The sequence below is a fragment of the Rattus norvegicus genome, chromosome 4, assembly GCF_021556685.1.
Source record: "Rattus norvegicus strain SHRSP/BbbUtx chromosome 4, alternate assembly SHRSP_T2T, whole genome shotgun sequence".
NCBI classification, from domain to species: domain Eukaryota; kingdom Metazoa; phylum Chordata; class Mammalia; order Rodentia; family Muridae; genus Rattus; species Rattus norvegicus.
In genome coordinates, this window is record NC_141537.1 from 107,884,336 (window position 1) to 107,906,758 (window position 22,423).

Below are 22,423 nucleotides of genomic sequence, written 5' to 3' on the forward strand. Positions count from 1 at the left end.
TACCCAATTTAATAAAAATTAAAGAAAAAATATTTCTCCATGGGAGTCTCACTAGGTATACAAAATACTCTGAAAACTTGCCCAGATGTCTAGCAATAGATGGTCAACTCAAAATGAACTTCATGATATTTTTGGAGGCTGTTTTATAATATTTTGTCTGCACATGTGTTTTTAAACTTACAGGTCTTGTTTTCGATCCTGAGTTTTTATATTTGTGTGTGTGTGGAAATGTATATGTCCTTGTGTCTGTGTTTCTTTTGATTTTACCTCGCCTCCCTTTTTCTGTTTATTTTATCCTACTCTGCGTATTTTTGGTATTGCTGTTGCCTATTTTTTTTTCTAATAAGAGAAAAAATATGGACTTGGGTAGCTGAGGAGGAAGACATTATATGGGAGGAATTAGGGGAGGTAGAGCCATCATCAGAATATAGTGTATGAAATAATTATTTTCCATTATCAAAACTAAACAACAGTAGTACAGAAAACCATACATTTCTCAAGAAAAGACAAAACTTATTTGAGGCAACATACAATGAGAAAATTTTGTGTAGCAGAGGATGGCCTTGTTGAGCACAATTGAAGAAGAAGCCCTTGGTCCTGCCAATGTTGGACTCCTCCCCACCCCAGTGTAGGGGAATGTCATGGGGGGGTGGGGAGAAGGAAGAGGGTTGGATGGGGAGGGGAACACCCTTATAGCAGAAGTGGAAGGGGATGGTATAGGGGGCTTATGTCTGGAAAACTGGGAATGGGAATAACATTTGAAATGTAAATAAAAGATAGTCAATAAAAAAGAGAAAATTCTGTAACATATTTCAGAATATTTTATTGTTTGTTTATATTTTTAAAATAGAAACTTTCAAGAATAAATGTATAATAATTTTTAAAAAGTTCCCAAAGTGACACAGTCACTGCCATAGGTCTGTCAATTGTCTTTGTGAACTGCTTACATTCAAGAGACTTGGAGGCTGAAACTTAGGAAAATTAACATAGGAATAACTAAAGTATATTCATAATTTAAATTACTGCGTTTTTTTTCTGGGTTCCATTCATTATTCCATAGTGTGTTTAGTTTTCACATTTCCTTGTGCTCTTCTACAGTGGACAAGGTATACTCCAGGTTTTTATTTTATGTATTTATTTAGGTATGTTTTATGATATATCTGTCTGTGTGTCTGTCTATCTATATATTTATCTATCTATCTATCATCTATCTATCTATCTATCATCTATCTATCATCTATCTATCTATCTATCTATCTATCTATCTATATGTATATATATATATATATTTATATATATATATTTGTCTATCTTCTATCCTTAACAACCTTGACAGTTTTGAAGAATAATGCTGTGATCATCAATATTGGAATTTTAATGAATGCTTTTATCTAAAGATAATTAGATGTTGTTAGTTATATTTTCTTAAAATGGAAAAGGCAATCTACTATAATCTGTCAAATGTGCATGTGATGAATTTGATTAGCCCCCTTTTAACATTTTCCCCAACAAAAGGGTAAATTAATGAGATGTGAAGAAAAGGTTTAGTAAAGTATGTTTTGCTCCCCAAGCTTAAGAAGACAGAGAACATCTTACTTTTACCCTCTATGAGAATTCAATAATTCATAAAAATCAATGGTTAAGGGAGTGCTTCTATTGTGTATAGTATATCCTATAGCTTCTCCTTCAAGTAAATAAATATTGGTACTGGATTACTGTCTTTCTCAATGCTCTGGGCCCTCCACTGATCAAAGGCCTTTTTCCTGTGACTAATTCTCCAACTGGAGAACACAATCCAGGTTGTTTACTTTTGCTTTGGACCAGAGCAACAACCTCCAGCAAACTCTGGCTTTCAATTAAGAAATTGTTCACAAACTCTCGACTATGAACATATGAACACTTCTCTTTCCAGAAGGTTGACAGCTCATTCACTGTAAGCAAATTAAATAGACACAAAGGCCATGAAGCAGACCACTAGCAAAAGCTGAAACTTTTACTACTGCCAACTTGTCAAGCCAAAATTTACATATGATGGTCCAGGTCAAAGATGTTCACTCCCTCATCTTGATAAGTGTGAGGTTGGATTCCTTAAATTGTAAAGATCTTTAAATCAATATTTATATTATATATAAATCAATGATTTATATTATTTGTGTGTGTGTGTGTGTGTGTGTGTGAGGGGGGGTGTTTAGGGAAAACTTTTGGGAGTCAGATATCTTTTTGTATAAAAGATTGAGAACTGAACTTTTCAGGGTAGAGAGCAAGTGCCTGTTTCAGTTCCTAAGCTGCGGCAAAGGCCTATGTCTCCTGTGTGGCAGTTAGGCTGGTGAATTATGTGTTAGTGTAAATCTTTATTTTACACTGTTGCAGGTGTTCCTGCCTTAGCACATGCCTGACCTCTCCATAGTAACACTGCAGACTCTACAGTTAAGAATCCCTCTCTGCCTTTACTTGGGTCTGCTAATCCTTGCATTCTGTTCTGGTCATTGATTTACATAATTCTGAGGAGGACAGAATGTCTTGCTCTCTGGATCTTTCATTTCCGATGTTTCTAGAATCTGTAGTGTTGAAACCATCCTTTTATTTTTTAATCCTTAATATTTTTTATCCTGAATCTGAAGAAATGTGTTTATTTTGGAGGATGTTTTCAACTAAAAAGAAGAAAATTGTTCCACTTAAGTTGAATTCCTCTTTTCTGCTAGCTTCAGTTCTGGCTGTGCATGTACAGCACAGGTTTCCAAACTCTCTGTTTTAACTACAACATACGTAGCAAATCCACTTTTCTTTCCAGTAAAGGCACCAAGGCTTATAATGGTAAAAGGCCAACATTAATTACTTTAGGAGAAATGTCTGAGAGAATCATTGAGCCAATGAGTATCATGATTTGTACAAATAATCAACAAAACCAAGAGCTTGGTGTTTGAGATAATCAACAAGATACATAAACCCTTACCCAGACTAACCAGAAGGCACACAGAAAGTATCCAAATTAACAAAATCAGATCCTACTACAGAAGCCTATGCTCAACAAAACTGGAAAATCTGGATGAAATGGACAATTTTCTGGACATAAACCAGGTAGCAAAGTTAAGTCAGGATCAGATAAACTATCTACACAGTCCAATACCTACTAGAGAATAGAAGCAGTCATTAAAAGTCTCCCAGCCAAAACAAATCCAGGAAAACGGGTTTAGTGCAGAATTCTATCAAACCTACAAAGAAAATCTAATACCAATACTCTTCAGATAATTCCACACAATAAAAACAGAAGGAACACTACCATTTGGTTCTTTGAAGCCACAATTGCACTGTACATAAACTACACAAAGCTCCAACAACAAAAGAGAACTTCAGACCAATTTCTCTTATGAATATCGATGCGAACATACTTAATAAAATTCTCACAAACTGAATCCAAGAACACATCAAAATGATCAGTCAGCATTATCAAGTAGGCTAAACTTCTGGGATGCAGGGGTGGTTCAATATACAGAAATCCATCAACTTAATCCACTATGTAAACAAACTCAAAGAAAAAAACCACATGATCATTTCATTAGATGCTGAAAAAGCATTAGAAAAAATTCAACATCCCTTCATGATAAAAGTCTTGGAAAGATCATCAATTCAACACCCATATGTAAATGTAGTAAAAACAATGTACAGCAAACCAGTAGCCAACATTAAACTAAATAGAGAAAAACTGGAAGCAATCCCACTAAAATCATGAACTAGGCAAGCCTGCCCACTCTCTCCCTTCTTATGCAATATAGTAATTGAAGTCTTAGCCAGAGTAATCAGATAACAAAAAGAGGACAAAGGGATACAAATTGGAAAGAAAGAAGTCAAAATATCACTATTTGCAGATGATATGACAGTATAATTAAGTGACCCCAAAAGTTCCAGCAGAGAACTACTAAGCCTGGTAACCAACTTCAACAAAGTGCCTAGATATAAAATTAACTCAAACAAATCTGTAGCCTCTCTTTACTAAAGGATAAACAGGCTGAGAATGAAATTAGGGAAATGACACCCTTCACAATAGTCACGACATAAAATACCCCATGCACGGCCATGGGCATGGGGATTGCTGTGCAGCCTCAGCTATGCTGTGTGGCTGTTGATTAAACTGTCCCCTAAACAGCCAAAATAAAATAAAATAAAATAAAATAAAATAAAATACACTGATTTGATTCTAACAAAGCAATTGAAAGATCTGTGTGACAAGATCTCAGAAGATGGAAAGATCTCCCATGCTCATGGATTGGCAGGATTAATATAGTAAAAATGGACATTTTGCCAAAAGCAATCTATAGATTCAATGCCATCATTGTGAAAATTCCAACTCAATTCTTCATAGAGTTAGAAAGAGCAATTTGCAAACTCATTTGGGATAACAAAAAAAAAATCCATGATAGCAAAAACTATTCTCAATAATAAAAGAACTTCTGTGGGGAATCACCATCGCTGACCTCATCAGTATTACAGGGCAAGAGTAATAAAAACTGTATGATATTGGTACAGAGACAGGCAGGTAGATCAGTGGAATAGAATTGAAAACCCAGAAATGAACCCACACACCTATGGTAACTTGATCTGTGCCAAAGGAACTAAAACTACCCAGTGGGAAAAAAAAAGATAGCATTTTCAACAAATGGTGCTGGTTCAACTGGAGGTCAGCATGTAGAAGAATGCAAATCGACCCATTCTTATTGCCCTGTACAAAGCTCAAGTCCAAGTGGATCAAGGACCTCCACATAAAACCATGTACGCTCAAACTAATAGAAGAGAAACTGGGGAAGAGCCTCGAATACATCGGCACGTGGAAAAATTACCTGAATAGAACACCAATGGCTTATGCTCTAAGATCAAGCATTGACAAATGGGACTTCATGAAATTGCAAAAGCAAAGGACACTGCCATTAAGACAAAATGGCAACCACAGATTGGAAAAAGATCTCTACCAATCCTACATCCAATAAAGGTCTAATATTCAAAATTTACAAAGATCTCGAGAAGTTAGACCCCAGAGAATCAAATAGCCCTATTAAAAATTGGGGTGCAGAGCTAAACAAAGGATTCTCATCTGAGGTATACTGAATGGTCAAAGAGCACCTAAAGAAATGTTCAACATCCTTAGTCATCAGGGAAATGCAAATCAAAACAACCCTGGCATTCCACTTCACACCAGTCAGAATGGCCAGGACCAAAAACTCAGATGACAACAGATGCTGGGGAGGATGTGAAGAAAGAGGAACACTCCTCCATTTTTGGGGGGGGGATTGCAAGCTGCTACAATGACTCTGGAAATCAGTCTAGGTGTTCCTCAGAAAATGGACATAGTAGTACTTGAGGACCAAGCTACATCACTGCTGGGCAGATACCCAAAAGATGCTCCAACATATAACAAGGACACATACTCCACTATGTTCATAGTAGCCTTATTTATAATGGCCAGAAGCTGGAAAGAACACAGATGTCCTTCATCAGAGGAATGGATACAAAAACTGTGGTACATTTACAGGATGGAGTACTACTGAGTTATTAAAAACAATGACTTTATGAAATTCATAGGCAAATTGATGGAGCTAGAAATTATCCTAAGTGAGGTAACTCAATCACACAAAAACCACACATAGTATGCACTCACTGATAAGTAGACATTAGCCCAAAAGCTTGAATTACCCAAGATACAATCCACAGACCACATGACACTCAAGAAGGATGAACAAAGTGCAGATGCTTCAGTCCTTCTTAAAATGGGAAACAAAAATATTCATAGGAGTAGTTATGGAGACAACTTTTGGAGCAGATACTGAAGAAATGATCATTCAGAGCCTGTTCTACCTGGGGATCCAGCCCATAAGCATACAGCCACTAAACCCTGACAATATTGCTGATGCCAAGAATTACATGTTAACAGGAGCCTGATATAACAGTCTTCTGAGAGGCTCTTCCAGAGCTTGACAAATACAGAGGTGAATGCTAGCACCCAACTATTGACCTGAGAACAGGGTCCCAATTGAAGGAGTTAAAGAAAGGATTAAAGGAGCTGAAGGGGCTTGCAACCCTATAAGAACAGTACCAATCAACCAGAGCTCCCAGGGACTAAACTGTCACTCAAGGAGTACACAGGGACAGACCCATGGCTCCAGCTGCATATGTAGCAGAGAGGATGGCCTTTTGGGGCACCAATTTGAGGAGAAGCCCTTTTTCCAGCCAAGGCTGTACCCACCCCGCAATGTAAGGGAATGTCAGGGCGGGAAGGCGGGAAGGTGGGAAAGGGTGGGTGTTTATGGAGGGGGAACATCCTCATAGAAGAAGGTGGGATGGGATAGGGGGTTTATGGAGAGGAAAACAAGATATTGGATAATATTAAATGTAAATAAAAATATCCAATAAAAATAAATTATTTTTAAAAATAATAAAATAATAAAAAATAATAAAATATCAAGTGAGATAACCCAATCACAAGAGAACACACATGGTATACTCTTGCTGATAAGTGGATATTACCCCAAAATCTTGGAATACCCAAGATACCATTCACAGACCATATGAAGCTCAAGAAGAAGGAAGACCAAAATGTGGATGATTTCGTACTTCTTAGAAGGGGGAAGAAAATACTCACAGGAGGAAGTACAAGGAAAATGAATGGAACAGAGGCTAAAAGAAAGCCATCCAAAGACTTCCCCACCTGGGGATCCATCCTATATGCAGCCACCAAATCCAGTCACTATTGCTGATGCCAAGAAGTACTTGGTGACAGAAGCCTAATATGGATGTCTTCCGAAAGGCTCTCCCAGAATCTTACTGATAAAGATTAAAATGCTTACAGCTAACCATCAGACTGAGCACAGGAACCCCAATGGAGGAGTTAGAGAAAGGACTAAAGGAGCTGAAGGAGTTTGCAACCCATAAGAAGAACAACAATATCTACCAACCAGAGCCCTCAGTGTTCCCATGGACTTAAACCACCAACCAAATAGTACACCTGGGGGTCCCATGGCTTTAACTGCATATTTATTGTCTGGCATCAGTAGTAGTAGAAGCCCTTGGTCCTGTGAAGGTTTGATTCCCCAGTGTAGAGAAATGCCAGGGTTTTGATGTGGTAGTGCGGGTGTGGGAGGGGGAATACCCTTGTAGAGAAAAGGAGATGGGGGAATAGGAGAGGAGGGAACCATGAAAGGGATAACATTTGAAATGTAAATACATAAGCTATCCAATAAAAAACTTACAGCTATTCAGACAACTTGTGTTTTTCATCAATGAGCACACTGAAACAGTCTGCTGTCAGGGTTTACTTCTGTGCCATGTGGCAGCACATAGCTGACCATGTTAGGGGCTGGAGAGATGGCTCATTGGTTAAGAGCACTTACTGTTCTTCCAAAAATTCTGAGTTCTGAGTTCAATTCCCAGGAACCACATGAGGGCTCACTATCTGTAATGGGATTTGATGCCCTCTGCTAGTGTTTCTGAACATAGCTAAGCACTTTAAATAACAAGAGGCCTGCATGTCTCTCACAGGGCAAATTATCTTTGGCAATCCTTATGGAAACATAATACTATCAGTCCATGTTGTGTTGATGGATGTCTCCTTGGCCAACAACTTTTTGAAGAAAAGTTTTAGCTCTTTCTGCTTATCCTGTGCCCTTCTCTGTGAGAGTGACTGGTTAGATAGGCTTTTCCATGGTGTGCTCTCAGAGGACCACTTTGTCTAGGTAAGTGTCAGCATGCAAACGTCCTACAGACATGACAGATTTTAATATTTATTCTAGAACACACAACTATTTGCTCAATGCCTTTAACAACAGCTGACACAAAAAGAAAAAAAAAACAAAGATACAAAGTCATGTTTCTTCCATACTATATTTTTTCATTAAACTAATTTAATAATTTTAGCTTTAATTTTCTTTTGGAAACAACACCAGCACTCCCCCATGTGTTTCTGCTTGAGAATGGGAAATTATCTCCTATAATAAATACTTACCAGTAATTTTAGAATATGCTATGAAGTAAAGAGGATGTTAGTCAATTTAATACAGGGTATTTGATATTGCAGGAAAACAAATTCTACTTTTGTAACATATTTAAAGGGCAACTTGGGGGCAATTTAGGTAGTTGGTGCACTTAAATACATATACACGCTTATGTATGTATATATAGTTAGTGGTGTTTTATGTATTTTAAAAGAAATATTCCATAAAATTTGCATTACCATTTGAGTATTTCATCATTTTTTTCAGTGATTATTTACGAGAATTATTCTTTCTGTAGAAATAGCAATCAGGTTAACCAAAAAAGATATCGGTATATCAACCCTTTTAAAATACCTGTCTTAGACTCTGACCCCATAGGTAGCAATGAATATCCTAGTAAGAGCACCAGTGGAAGGGGAAGCCCTGGGTCCTGCTAAGACTGAACCCCCAGTGAACTAGTCTATGGGGGGAGGGCGGCAATGGTGGGAGGGTTGGGAGGGGAACACCCATAAGGAAGGGGAGGGGGGAGGGGGATGTTTGCCCGGAAACCGGGAAAGGGAATAACACTCGAAATGTATATAAGAAATACTCAAGTTAATAAAAAAAAAAAAGAAAAAAAAAGAAAAAAAAAGAAATATATAATAAAAAATTAAAGAAAAAAAAAATACCTGTCTTAGAAGTGCTTAGAAGAGAGGTACTATTCTGTATTGTAAGTCACAACTGATGATCATTTGCCTTAAAGCACATTTCCAGTTGACTATTTTCCATTATGCTGTTCTGTAGCCACAAGGACTTTAGAATTTATAGGTCCTGATTTACATGGATGAATTAAAATTGGCAGGCAATTGCTAAACTATCTTGTCAATAGATACCATAGCAGCAAGGAGTCAAAGGTATTCATTATTCCAAAGGTAATTTCTATTCAAATTTATTTATTAGGGTAAATATAATGGGAACTTCATTGAGATTAATAAAATCTTAATGAGAAAGCACCCTATGCTTCTTAACCTGATTCTCAAAAGCTTAAGGCATTTCATATTTTTAGATACCTTACAAAATCTCCACAAGGTCAGTCTTCTCAGTCATCAACCCTCTGTCTTTCCTGTTTCAAACCTGAAAGTATTTTCCTATGATATCAACTTGCTAGTACACATTTATGAAAAAATATGACAGTGTTCTTAATTTTTGAAGAACATAATCCCAAGTAAAAGTGAATGATTTCCAAGGTAGAAGTTCTGTAAAATCCTTTCGTGCCACAAAATGTTGATCACTGTAAGTATACATGTGACCTTCTTTTTTCCCCCATTTTTATTAAATTGGGTATTTATTTACAATTCAAATGTTATTCCCCTTCCCGGTTTCCTGTCCATCTCTAACCCCTCTTCCTCCCATTCTAAAAGGGTGTTCCCCTCCCCATCCAATCCCCCTTACCTCTCCCCCCGACAATCCCCTACACTGAGGGTCCAACCTTGGCAGGACCAAGGACTTCCCTTTCCACTGGTGCCCCGACAAGGCTATTCACTGCTACATATGCAGTTGGAGCCCTGGGTCAGTCCATGTATAGTCTTTGGGTAGTGGTTCAGTCCCTGGAAGCTCTGGTTGGTTTGCATTGTTGTTTTTATGGGGTTGCAAGCCCCTTCAATCCTCTCAGTCCTTTCTCTAATTTCTCCATCAGGAGTCCTGTTCTCAGTTCAGTGTTTTGCTTCCAACATTCACCTCTGTATTTGACATGTTCCTGCTGTGTCTGTCAGGAGAGATCTATATCCAGTGTCAGCCTGCACTTCTTAGCTTCATCCTCTTATCTAGTTTTGGTGGATATATATATATATATATATATATATATATATATATATATATATGTGTGTGTGTGTGTGTGTGTGTGTGTGTGTATGAATGACATGTGCCCCTCTTTAGGTTTCATGTTCTACTAATAAACTCTGAGAAACTCCTTTGACTATACAGGAAACAACCCAAAATCATTGCCAGTCTTCTTCAACTCTGTAAGTCACTTTCCTAGTAGCAGTTACCACAATTTAAATCCTCAGATTTGATGCATAGTTCAATACATTGATTTAAAAAGTTTGTTTGTCCCATGAAGAAAATTAACTCTGTCTCTTACTATCACTTTGAATTTGTTTTCTAAGATGTAGCCATTCCAAGAGATGGATTTCAAATATTAGAGAGGAGTATGGGAACAAGGATGGACAATCTGAAGGATGATTAACAAGGTTTGTTCCACAAAAGGCACATGTAGATAAAGTATGCCTTCATGTGCTGAGGCATAACAGAAGTGGAAATGCTGACACAACATAATCAGAGTGGAATTCTGATCAAATCTGACATTCCTTTTTGTACTCAACTTTGAGTTTGAGGAACAGAACTACTTAGTAGAAGAATGATTATCTACTCAGCCTCTCAACTTCTTTACAATTATTACCATTGTCATCCTTAGTACTTAATGACCCTGAGCATTTCTCTGCCATAGGTGAGAAGGACCCTTTCTCATTCATGACCTCCTCTGTATTCAAACACTAATATGACAACATATATTCCATGTTTAAAAAATTAAGATTCAAACTTAAGGCTACTGTCCCAGCTCATTTTCTTTCTGACATATGTCTCTGATTCATATAGTCCACCTATATTTAGCATTTAAATAACTTACCACTAATTATTATTGTATTTGATCATTTTGATACTCTCTATTAAATAATGATTCCCCTGTTCATGGAAAAAGATACAAAGGCTCATATCAACTGAATTTTCTTTTTTTTTTCATGTGTATGAGAGCTTTATGTGCATCTGTGTTAATGTTGCCACATGTACAATTTTTGCCTGTAAAGATAAAAAAGAATGTCAGAACCTCTGGAACTGGAGTAACAGATGATTGTGTGCTGGCATGCGCAGGCTGAGACAAAAGCATGGGATTCCTACAAGATTAGCAAGTGATCTGTTTTCCATCTTTATTAACTTGGGTATTTCTTATTTATGTTTCAATTGTTATTCCCTTTCCTGGTTTCCAGGCCAACATCCCTTTAACCCCTCTCCCTCCCCTTCTCTATGGGTGTTCCCCTCCCCATCCTCCCCCCATTACCGCGCTCCCCCCAACAATCACGTTCACTGGGGGTTCAGTCTTGGCAGGACCAAGGGCTTCCTCTTCAACTGGTGCTCTTGCTATGCTATTCATTGCTACCTATGAGGTTGGAGCCCAGGGTCAGTCCATGTATAGTCTTTGGGTAGTGGCTTAGTCCCTGGAAGCTCTGATTGGTTGGCATTGTTGTTCATATGGAGTCTCAAGCCCCTTCAAGCTCTTTTAGTCATTTCTCTGATTCCTTCAGCGGTGGTCCCATTCTCAGTTCAGTGGTTTGCTGCTGGCATTCGCCTTTGTATTTGCTGTATTCTGGCTGTGTCTCTCAGGATAGATTTACATCCGGTTCCTGTCCACCTGCACTCTTTGCTTCATCCATCTTGTCTAATTGGGTGGCTGTATATGTATGGGCCACATGTGGGGCAGGCTCTGAATGGGTGTTCCTTCTGCCTCTGTTCTAAACTTTGCCTCCCTATTCCCTCCCAAGGGTATTCTTTTTCCCCTTTTAAAGAAGGAGTGAAGCATTCACATTTTGGTCATCCTTCTTGAGTTTCAAGTGTTCTGTGCATCTAGGGTAATTCAAGTATTTGGGCTAATATCCACTTATCAATGACTGCATATCATGTGTGTTTTTCTGTGATTGGGTTACCTCACTCAGAATGATATTTTCCAGTTCCATCCATTTGCCTATGAATTTCATAAAGTCATTGTTTTTGATAGCTGAGTAGTATTCCATTGTGTAGATGTACCACATTTTCTGTATCCATTCCTCTTTTGAAGGGCATCTGGGTTCTTTCCTGCTTCTGGCTATTATAAATAAGGCTGCTATGAACATAGTGGAGCACGTGTCTTTGTTATATGTTGGGGCACCTTTTGGGTGTATGCCCAAGAGAGGTATAGCTGGGTTCTCAGGTAGTTCAATGTCCAATTTTCTGAGGAACCTCCAGACTGATTTCCAGAAGGGTTGTACCAGTCTGCAATCCCAGCAACAATGGAGGAGTGTTCCTCTTTCTCCACATTCTCGCTAGCATCTTAGCAAGTGATCTTAACCACTTAAGTATCAGTCCAACACTGAGGCTGACTCTAAAGGATATTTATTTACTGCTATATTAGATAAAATATACTACTGCATTTCTTTTGAGGAAAAAAATGGTTGTTTAAGAGTAGTTACTTTCTCGGTGATTTCAACTTTGCTCCTTTGATAAGCTCTCCCTTCTATAGATTTCAACCCAGAATTATGTTTTCCAAATGCATATTTCATGGTAGAAATAGAACTAAACCTGGGAGTGAAACAATCATAAGTGATGTCATTGTTAAGTGGGAATTACTAACAACGTGGAGTAGAGTGAAAGGAAATAGTCAAGCATGAAATTATACAGATCAAAAAAATCAAGAAAATTTCATGCAATGAAAATAAATTTAAAGTAGTCTTTAGAAATTATCACCTATATTAAGTTGTGAGTCATAACTTCATAGTATATTTGAGGTCATATTCAGAGCTGTCCATCCTTCGATGTAAATAAATACGGGCATAAACTCAACTGCACTGTCTATGCTCTGTCACTCTGGCGACACGAGGTGAACATGCTGGAATTGTTCACATCCAACTGTATCTCTCTATAGTTGAGGTGTCCTGAAGACTCATGCTTCAGTGCAGGCTTCCAAATTTTTGTGTAGAAAGAAGCACTGCTAGATTCTTGACAAAGCCATTCTTCACCAGGCTTGTTTCTCTCCTTCCCTCTTCTCTCCTTTCTCTTGTAATAACCAGAGATTTATAAATATGTTGGATTTATCTTATATCAGCTCACCCCCTTCTGTCTATCAGTGGCCAAAGACAAATAATAAATAAACTGAATATGAGCCTGACTGTAATTTAAACATTCCCAGTTGTTACGGCTATCTTAAAACCCCTGATAACTATATAATCTGGAATGTAATTTACATAACTTCCCAAAGACACTACTTATATTTCAACTTTGTTGACTATAGCCAGTGAATTCCAATATTTAAAGATTTTAAAGATATATGTTGAGTTGCAAAAACTAAAATACATTGTTAATATTTGATATATGATCTATTTATATGTTGAGGACAGGTAATAAAATTTTATTTCACATTTTTGACTCTGCATTGAGAATCAAAGATATTCAAATGTACAATTTTCTGTACTGTGTCCCCATCTGCTATTTAAATTCTCTGAAGTAATAATTCTTCATCTGAGTACCTATACACTGGAATTATTTGGAATGTTGAGTAAGTGACAGTTCTTTTGTTTACTCAGACTCAAAAAAATATTACTTGTGGTGGTTTTAATAAGTTTGTCTTTCATAGACTCATGTGCTTGAATGCTTGACCTATGGAGGATGGCACTATTTTGCCTTGTTGGAGGAACCATGTCAATGTTTGGGTGGGCTTTGAGGTCTCCTAAGCTTAAGCTCTGCCTAGCGTGAATGATATTCTTCTCCTGGCTACCTAAAGAAGACAGTTCCCTTCTGGCTGCCTTCAGACCAAGATATAAAACAGTCAGCTATTTCTCCAGCATATGTCTGCTTGCAGGCCTCTATGCTTCCTGCCATGATCATAATGGACTGAAACTGCAATGTAAGGCAATCCAATTATAAGAATTTGCTTGGCCATAGTATCTTCCTAGCAATAAAACCCTGTCTAAGACAACATGCGAATTTTCACAAGGATCTCTAATTATTTTAATCAAAAGGTAAATTATTAAATGTACATGTTTTAACAGGTTCATGTTGTGACTTCATCAGGGCTAAGCATTTTACTAAATTATCATTTCTCAAATATACTATGAAGTTATGACTCACAACTTAATATAGGTGATAATTTCTAAAGACTATTTTAAATTTATTTTCATTTCATGAAATTTTCTTGATTTTTTTTGATCTGTATAATTTCATGCTTGACTATTTCCTTTCACTCTACTCCACGTTGTTAGTAATTCCCACTTAACAATGACATCACTTATGATTTAGCATCTTACTATAACGCTATCATTTCTCAAATGTAAACCCAGTCACACTGTTGAATAACAGAAACATGAAAGTTGTTCCATGGGGTAATTCTTACTCTAGGTAGGCAGGCAGTCTAGGGTGCCTGCAAGCATTTTCAGGAGAAGGGGCTCCCTGTCTTCTCCATAACAATGCTTTTCTTTCTAGCAAAGGAAATTTACTTACACAGTTCCAGATGATGTCTGTTTGCACTGTTTTCAAAAGTTGCACAGCTTAATTTTATATCTTATCTCCATCCCTTCCTGCCTAGATTCCATTAGCCCAAACCTTTATCTTTGATTTATTTTTGAGACAAACAAGAAGGGAACAATTTAATGCCTAAGGAAAAAAATACACACACACACACACACACACACACACACATACACACACACACGCGCGCACACACACACAGTCCTTTCTGGGTTATTTCTAAGATAATTTCCAATTTATTCATCACTTAAATATTATTTAAAGTAGGTAATATATGATTTTATTGGAGGTGGTATATATGTTTGTGTGCATATATGTGTAAAGTAGAAGACCTGTTCAATATCATCACCCTGTTGACATCATCCACATTTTGTTTTGAGACATTATCTTTCCTCAGCAAGTAATCTAGGCAGATTGGCCTTGGCTATCTGTGACCAACTGTTTCTGCCTTCCCTAGCACTAGTATTACAAGATGGAGTCACCACTCCTAGCTTCATTTGTGAGTTTTGGAATCAAGCCATCATCATTCGTGCCAGGAGAAAAACATTGCTGATTTGCCTCTCTCAGCTCTTAGCTTGTATGATTTTAAGATTTACTTATTTTTGTTTATGTGTATGAGTGTTTGTCTTCATGTATATTTGTGGACGACATGTGTGCCTGATGTGACAAGTCTAATATTAAACCACAGAATCAATCTTTCGATAAATAGGGGAAAATATAGTTAATGACATAATATGTAATGTAAATGGCGTATGTTTTATATGACATATGATATATGTATTATTGTATACATATATACACACATAATGTGATTATTATTGTTCACATACACAATTCTGTTTCCATTTTGTAATTACATCTCTATGCCTCTCAACATTTTAACTACTAACGTATTGATAATTTCTAATACTTGTTGTTGAGGTTTGATCTGTTGCTATTTTAATCCTAAATACTGGCCCCCAAGATCTGGTTGCTTTGGGGACAAGGGAAATCCTCATATACACTAAGTGATGCCATGTAACCTTACTCTTTAAGTCTGAACAATTGGTTTCTTAAAGATGCCTACAGTATAAAGCTGGGTAGATAACAAATAGGTATGACTTCATTTACAAGGCTTGGGGTCTGAGACAGAGGCCATGAAGAAGGGAGAACAGAGAGGATAAAGCATCACGGGATAAGAAATTGTGAGAACTGGCCATGAGGGCTATTGATCAAAGTAACAATGGCTTAGGTGGAACATGGCAAGACATATTTTAGGTTATTATCAGGGAGGTAGACAAAATGGCCCAGAGGGTTGACATCTGCCCAGATCTAGTACTATTAATATATTAAGTGCTATGATAAATATATACGGCTCTATGAATTTTATTTGGAAACTGAATACTCAAACGTGGGATAGAAAACTCCAACTAATTTTTACTACAATGGTTTTATTTCAATATAATTATAAACATGTAGAGTACAATTTTAATGATTAAACTTTCTCATTTAGCTAAATTGTTGATGCTTCATTTGCGCTGTTGTTTAGATCAGTGGCTCATGCTTTGTCTTATAAAGAAATAGTAAAATTTGTATAATCATTTGTCTACTGAGTAACACTCAGGTTATTAGCAATAAGGCTACAAGAATATTTGCTTCTGTATGAGAAGTGAGATGTGATATCTGATATGTGACATATGATATATGATGTGTCATCACATATGTGATGATATATGATTGTATATGGTGATATATTATGATATATGATATACATAATAAATATAATATATATAATATGATATATGGCATATAACACAATATATGATATAAGATATATGATGACATATGCTATAATATACGATACCTGGCACATAACCACATAACATATATTTTTAAAAATTTCCAGATTTTTTTCATAAAACTATAACAATTTCTTCATATCCTTAACAGTATTTAATGTTGTCAGGTTTTATTGTGAATTCTTGTGTTTTAAATGCTATTTCTTATGGGTAGTAGTAAGCATTTTATTATATCATTTTATATCTATTCTTTCAATGTTACTTCATATTATTATTCTATTTGCTATTATGAGTGTCGTGAGAAGTGTACAGGAACTATACTAGTGATAGCATTATACAGTACTAACTACACACACACACACACATTTGCCCCTGATTCCTCCAAGTTCTGTTTTCTTTCCCTCTGCCTTAGCTTCTGTTCTTGGTTTTTGTTTGTTTGTTTGGTTGGTTGGTTGGTTTGGTTTGGGAATTTTTTTTTATTTTGGCAATTTTTTAACTCATTAAGTGTAGTTGAAGCTGCCCTTGTTCACTTGGATGTAAAGCCTTCCTCTAGGACATGGTCAAATCACCTGTTTATGTACTTTTAAGAAAGACCGACTCTCCCTTTCCCAATAGTTATCAATTACCATTAGCCTGTTGGATAAGACTGAGACTTTAGGACCACTTCCCCTCACCATGTTCAATTTTGTCGTGCTTGAGCTCATTTATGATAACTCATGTGTTGTGATCTACGTATGTAACTTCTTTTGGATTATATTGCCTTTAAGTTATCTGAAGAAGTCTAAAATCATTACTTTATGTTATTTACAACAGGCATGAAGATATGAGCATCTCAATAACATTTTATTAAAAATGGTATTTTGCTATACTAAACCACCAAGAGTTTAAAACTGTCTGCAATTAAATGTGATAAATCTATTTAATGCTTTAATTCACACTAACTCCTTAAATTAAACATGATAAAGTAATAAAAAGAACCTGAAGTTTCTTCTATTCCAACAAATATAAAATAATTGTAAAAATAGAATTTAAAAATGTTTCATACCTTTTGACTTCTGTCTTTCATTTACATGCTGAGAAAACAAGATCAATACTGACTGGACTGTAGAGATAGCTCAGTGGGTAAGAGAACATACTGCTCTTGCCAAGGATCTAAGCTCATTTTCAGAAGCCAAATCAGGTAGTTCACAATTGTCTATGATTCCAGATACAAAGAGATCAAATATCCCTTTCTGGTAGTATGGTATCATCAGTCAAGAAGTTGAGGGAGATGAATCCTGATTCACCACTGACTATCTTCTCTCTTCTATCTCTCTACCTTTTATTTATCCTGGGCCCTTTAGCCTATCTGCACAACAGAAGTCATAGTATTCCATACCCTTTATTCCTTTTGGTAGGCTGGGAATAAACACATCTAAAAGAATACATGGTACAAGCAGGAATTAAGCTACCTCTACTATCCACAAATGTGTCAAAAATCAAGTTGAATAAAAGCAGAACCTTAAATCCAGGGCATGCAACAGTAGATGATATTTTCTGGTTGTCATGGAAATAAATACAGTGTTTGAGTCATGCTGGGCCTTTCATCTTCTGCTAAGCAATCCTGAAAACACCCTCCCACATATGTCCAGAGTGTTTGTTTAGTCAATTTGACACAAAAGAGAACCATCACAGGCAGGTTTGCATCTTATATAAACTGTGATGTTGACAACGATAAAAATTAATGGTTTCTCAGGGAATGTTTGGCAATTGTGTACTGTTGCATGAATCAAATATATTGTAATGAACAAAGATTATGAGTGACTTTTTGCTACTAGTTTCTGTAATCTGTTTGAAATGATATAGAGTATGCAAGAAAATGAGTGCTATATAAACAGCAAGATGTATTGCCTGTATATTGATAATTTATGCATGGAGGTATGATAGAATCTTAAGAGAAAAACAGGACATCTCTGCTCAAGATTATTAGCCTATGTTCACTAGTTTAAAATATTCCTGATTTTTAAAATGACATTATTAATAATAGATATAAAAATTATACATAAAACAATAAGCAAGAGAAATAATTCTGTGTACAAAAATAAGAGGAGAGAATGCAGGAGCAAACAGCCTGATTCTGTGCCTGCTGGGATGAAAGATGGAGTAAAAGTTGAGGGATATTGGATTTAGAATCTTGGATAGGACAGCCCAAAGATACCTCGGGCACTATGAAGGATCAAAAACTGTTACACACTAAAACAGAGAGTTAGACTGGGTCTCTCTACCTGCTGACAGGGTCTGACACCTCCTTAGACCAACTGCCTAAGCTTTGTACACAATTCATGGCTTTGGGTGCTTACAAGACATAAGCAAAACTAAAAGACTACAAACCAGAAATCAGGAAGAAATAGTATGGCCATGTGCCTCAGAAAGAAGGTTGAAGAAATATTTAAGTTCTAAGTATACAAGTTTGAGCTAATCTTTCTGAATATGAAAATGAGAAGGAAAAATAGGAACATATATGAGAAAGTATCACTTGAGTTTTAAGTGAATGCTTGTACAAATTAGGAAATAGATATTCTTTCAGCAAATTCAAATGAGAAATATTACATTAAAATGTAAATTCAGGCATAGAGAACGATCAAGGAAGACACCTGTGTCCACTTCAGCTACTATAAGCACAATCATGTGAACATCATTAACTCAGTCATAGATACCACACAGAGAATCATGCGAAAACAGCATATGTATTATTTTCATGTATGCATAGGTTTAGTGTCATGATCTAATACAACCTCATGACTAATATTAAAGAGAAAATACAGGTCAGCAGTATAGGATCTAAACCAAATAGCTCAAGGCCATAAAAGGTAAAACATGGGCAAAGAACACAAATAGACCAGTATGTATAACACACACACACACACACACACACACACACACACACACACACACACACACAAAATGAAAGTGGGGAGACTGTCAGATCCTAATTTCCTCCACCTGAGTTAAAATTTAGATTAAGAAAACTCTCTGAAAATAACCTGGTGCCAAGGTCCTCTTCCAGCCAAGGAAAGGACAAATGAGCCTGTCCTGTTTGTTAATTCCTGTATAGTCTAGCCTCTATCTCATGGTTCTATATAAATTATTAGGCAGTTATGGCAGATTGTGGAGGAAATCATTCCCCAGTACGAGTTTCACTAAGTCTTGTCAACACTAAATAAAACTCTCACCTCGAAAGCAATAAGAGAAGATAAATTATTAGTCAAATGTGAGTTGATCTTATTTGTTTATAACTTACATTTCATTAAAAAGGTAAAGTTAGGCTCTGGCAGAGAATCTCAGGAGACAGCTAAATCAGGTTCCTGTCAGCATGCACTTCTTGGCATCTGCAATAGTGTCTGGGTTTGGTGTCTATATATGGGATGGATCCCCAGGTGGGACAGTCTCTGGATGGCCTTTCCTTCAGTATCTGTTCTACACTTTGCCTTCATATTTCCTCCTGTATTTTGTTCATCCTTCTAAGAAGTACGGAAGCATCTACAGTTTGGTGTTCCTTCTTCTTGAGTTTTATGTGGTCTGTGAATTTTACTTGGATATTCTGAGTTTCTGGGCTAATATCCACTTAACAGTGAGTGCATATCATGTGCGGTTTTTTGTGATTGGGTTATTTCACTCAGGATATTTTCAAGTTCCATCCATTTGCTTAAGAATTCCATGAAGTCATTGTTTTTAACAGCTTAGTACTCCATTGTGTAAATGTACTACACTTACAACAATATCACCAACCAGACTCCTCAGAGCTCCCAGGGACTAAACTACCAGCCAAATAGTACACATGGAGCAGCCCATGGCTTCAGTCGCATATGTAGCAGAGGAGGGTCTTGTCAGGCATCAAAGGGAGGAGAGGCTATTAGTCCTGTGAAGGCTCAATGTCCCAGTGTAGAGGAATGCCAGGGCAGGGAGGCAGGAGGGAGTGGTTGGGTGGGTGGGTGGGGAAGTACCCTCATAGAAGCAGGGCAAGAGGGCATAGAATGGGGGTTTACAGAGGGGAAACGAGGAAAGGGGATAATATTTGAAGTGTAAATAAAGAAAATATCCAATTAAAAAAATAAATAAAAAATGTAAAATGTAAAGGTAGCTCAAAGAATAAGATGGTAGATAGTCCATAAATGAAAACAATATAAAATTTTTTATTTTTGGGGTGATAATACAGAGAGGAAAGTTTGACTTTCTGCAGAGTTCTGGATGGCCATATGGAAGCGATTGTCTGATGTATTTTCCTTGCCCTGAAGCAGGGCAATGAGGCCATGTGCCTTTATGACTGTTGACAGTTGCTGGGTGTGAGGCTTGTTTATGTAATAACGTACAAAATTTACTTTATGTTCCTCCTTCAGGAAATATTCTCCCTGCCAAGTTTATTGGTGACTGTCCTCTCAGTTAAGGTTAATGACCCAATGATAATCAGAGATAGCACAAGGCGGGGAGACATGGGTGTGATTATATCCTTAAATATGGCAAGTGCTGTGACTTTCAGTAAAACGCTTAAGGCCATGGGAAAGAACTCTGAAAACTTGAGTTCAAAACTATGTAATTTCTCAACTATGTAAAATATAAGGATGGAATATAAATTAAATGAGGGACTTCACAGACCCAAAAGAGCAAGGCAGCTGCACTATGAACCAGCTTATCAGAAAAAATACAAAGACAGACAGGTACAAAGGCAGGCAGAAACCTGGGACAAGGTAAACTTAGGCCAGGTATGGTGGCATCAGTGATCTTAGAGCAGGATCCCACCCATATACCTTATTATCTGTTCTTACAAAGACAGGCAGATCTTTTAATTCATTTGCACTGTTAAGAAAAATGTGCTTGCTGTCTTTTCCTAGGAGTCAGTGTACTATTGTAAAAATATGCTGGTTGGTGGGATAATAGAACAGAACCTGGGGTGGACAACTGAACTGAGAAGTAAATAGAAGACTGTGCTTTGAAAGCTGAGCTGTCTGGTGATCTTCAGAAAGCTGTCTTGAGCCGAGCACAGGCTGTCAGCTTGTACCCACAATTTGAATTCATGTCATTCTTTTTGTCTCTCGTGAGCATCACTTCCTCAGAACCCCTCTCTAAACTGAGGTTGAAATTTGGCAACTTTCTCAAAAAAAATACTCCTTTTTAAAAAAAATAAAGGTACATGTTCTGTAGCTACTCAGCATGTAAATAAAGACTCAATAGTCTGAGATTATAGGAATGTTCGTATTTGGCACCTAAAGCACCTTTTCTTATTATTTCTAAGGTGGAAAAAAGTTGAGAAATCTTACAAATTTGTTAAAATTCTTTTGGGTTTATAGAACTGGAATCATACTGTCCTGAGATATCTCTCAGGGAATTTAAACCAAAAAGACTAAAATGAGGGACTTTCATAATCCTGATTTATCCTATTTTTATGTGAGCTTATATCTGTCACTGTTCCCCAACTGAGCTTTCTTTAAAGGAGTATGCATGGTCAATCTCACAGTTAGTCCTAAGAGATTAAAGAAAACTAGTTTTGTGTATCAAGATAAATTATGGGTAAAGGTTTTGCATTTCTATGTACTTCATTATATAACATACATGAAACTGCAAAAATGATGAAGAAAAACTGTGTGTGTGTGTGTATGTGTGCGTGTGTGTGTTTAGAGAGAGATTAAACATGCCGTTAACATTATCTATACAATCTCATGAATATTAAAGTTCTAAAGCTATAAGTGAGCTAAAACATATACTAACTTGATAATTTTATAATACATATTAAGTAAAGATTCATATGCAAACTAGCATTATAAAGCCAAATTTTGTAGGAAGTTGATTCATTTTATTGAGAAAGAAAGTGCTTAAGAAATGTGTTTTATACAAACCCTATCCATAAAATACTGATTTTAATATTCTTATACTTTCATTAAGTTAAATCCAACAATATTTCCAAGCAGCAAGTTATTGCTGGCTTTTATTTTACTCACTATAAATAGTTGCAAGCAATATAATTATAATAATGCCTATGGAAGCAGTTTATAGCCTCAAGAATATTATGCACATGGCATTTATGCTTTCCAGCTTCCAAAAGTACTGTAAGTCTTCCTCTTACCTAATCAAGCCTCAATTTCAAAATTAATAAAGATTAACTGTCGAAGTGTGTGTTAATTCTGTTTGTGACTTGTTTCAGCTGCAACCACTTCCTCTTAACACTTCAGACCTACCCATTGCACTGTATTTAAGATTGTAGGCATTATTTTCAGTGCTATAGATTCATTTTCACATGAAAGATGATATATTTTTATTGATTTTCTTTTAATACTAAAAGGAAGTTATGACTGTGAACATTTTTTCCTTTTAATAATATCTACA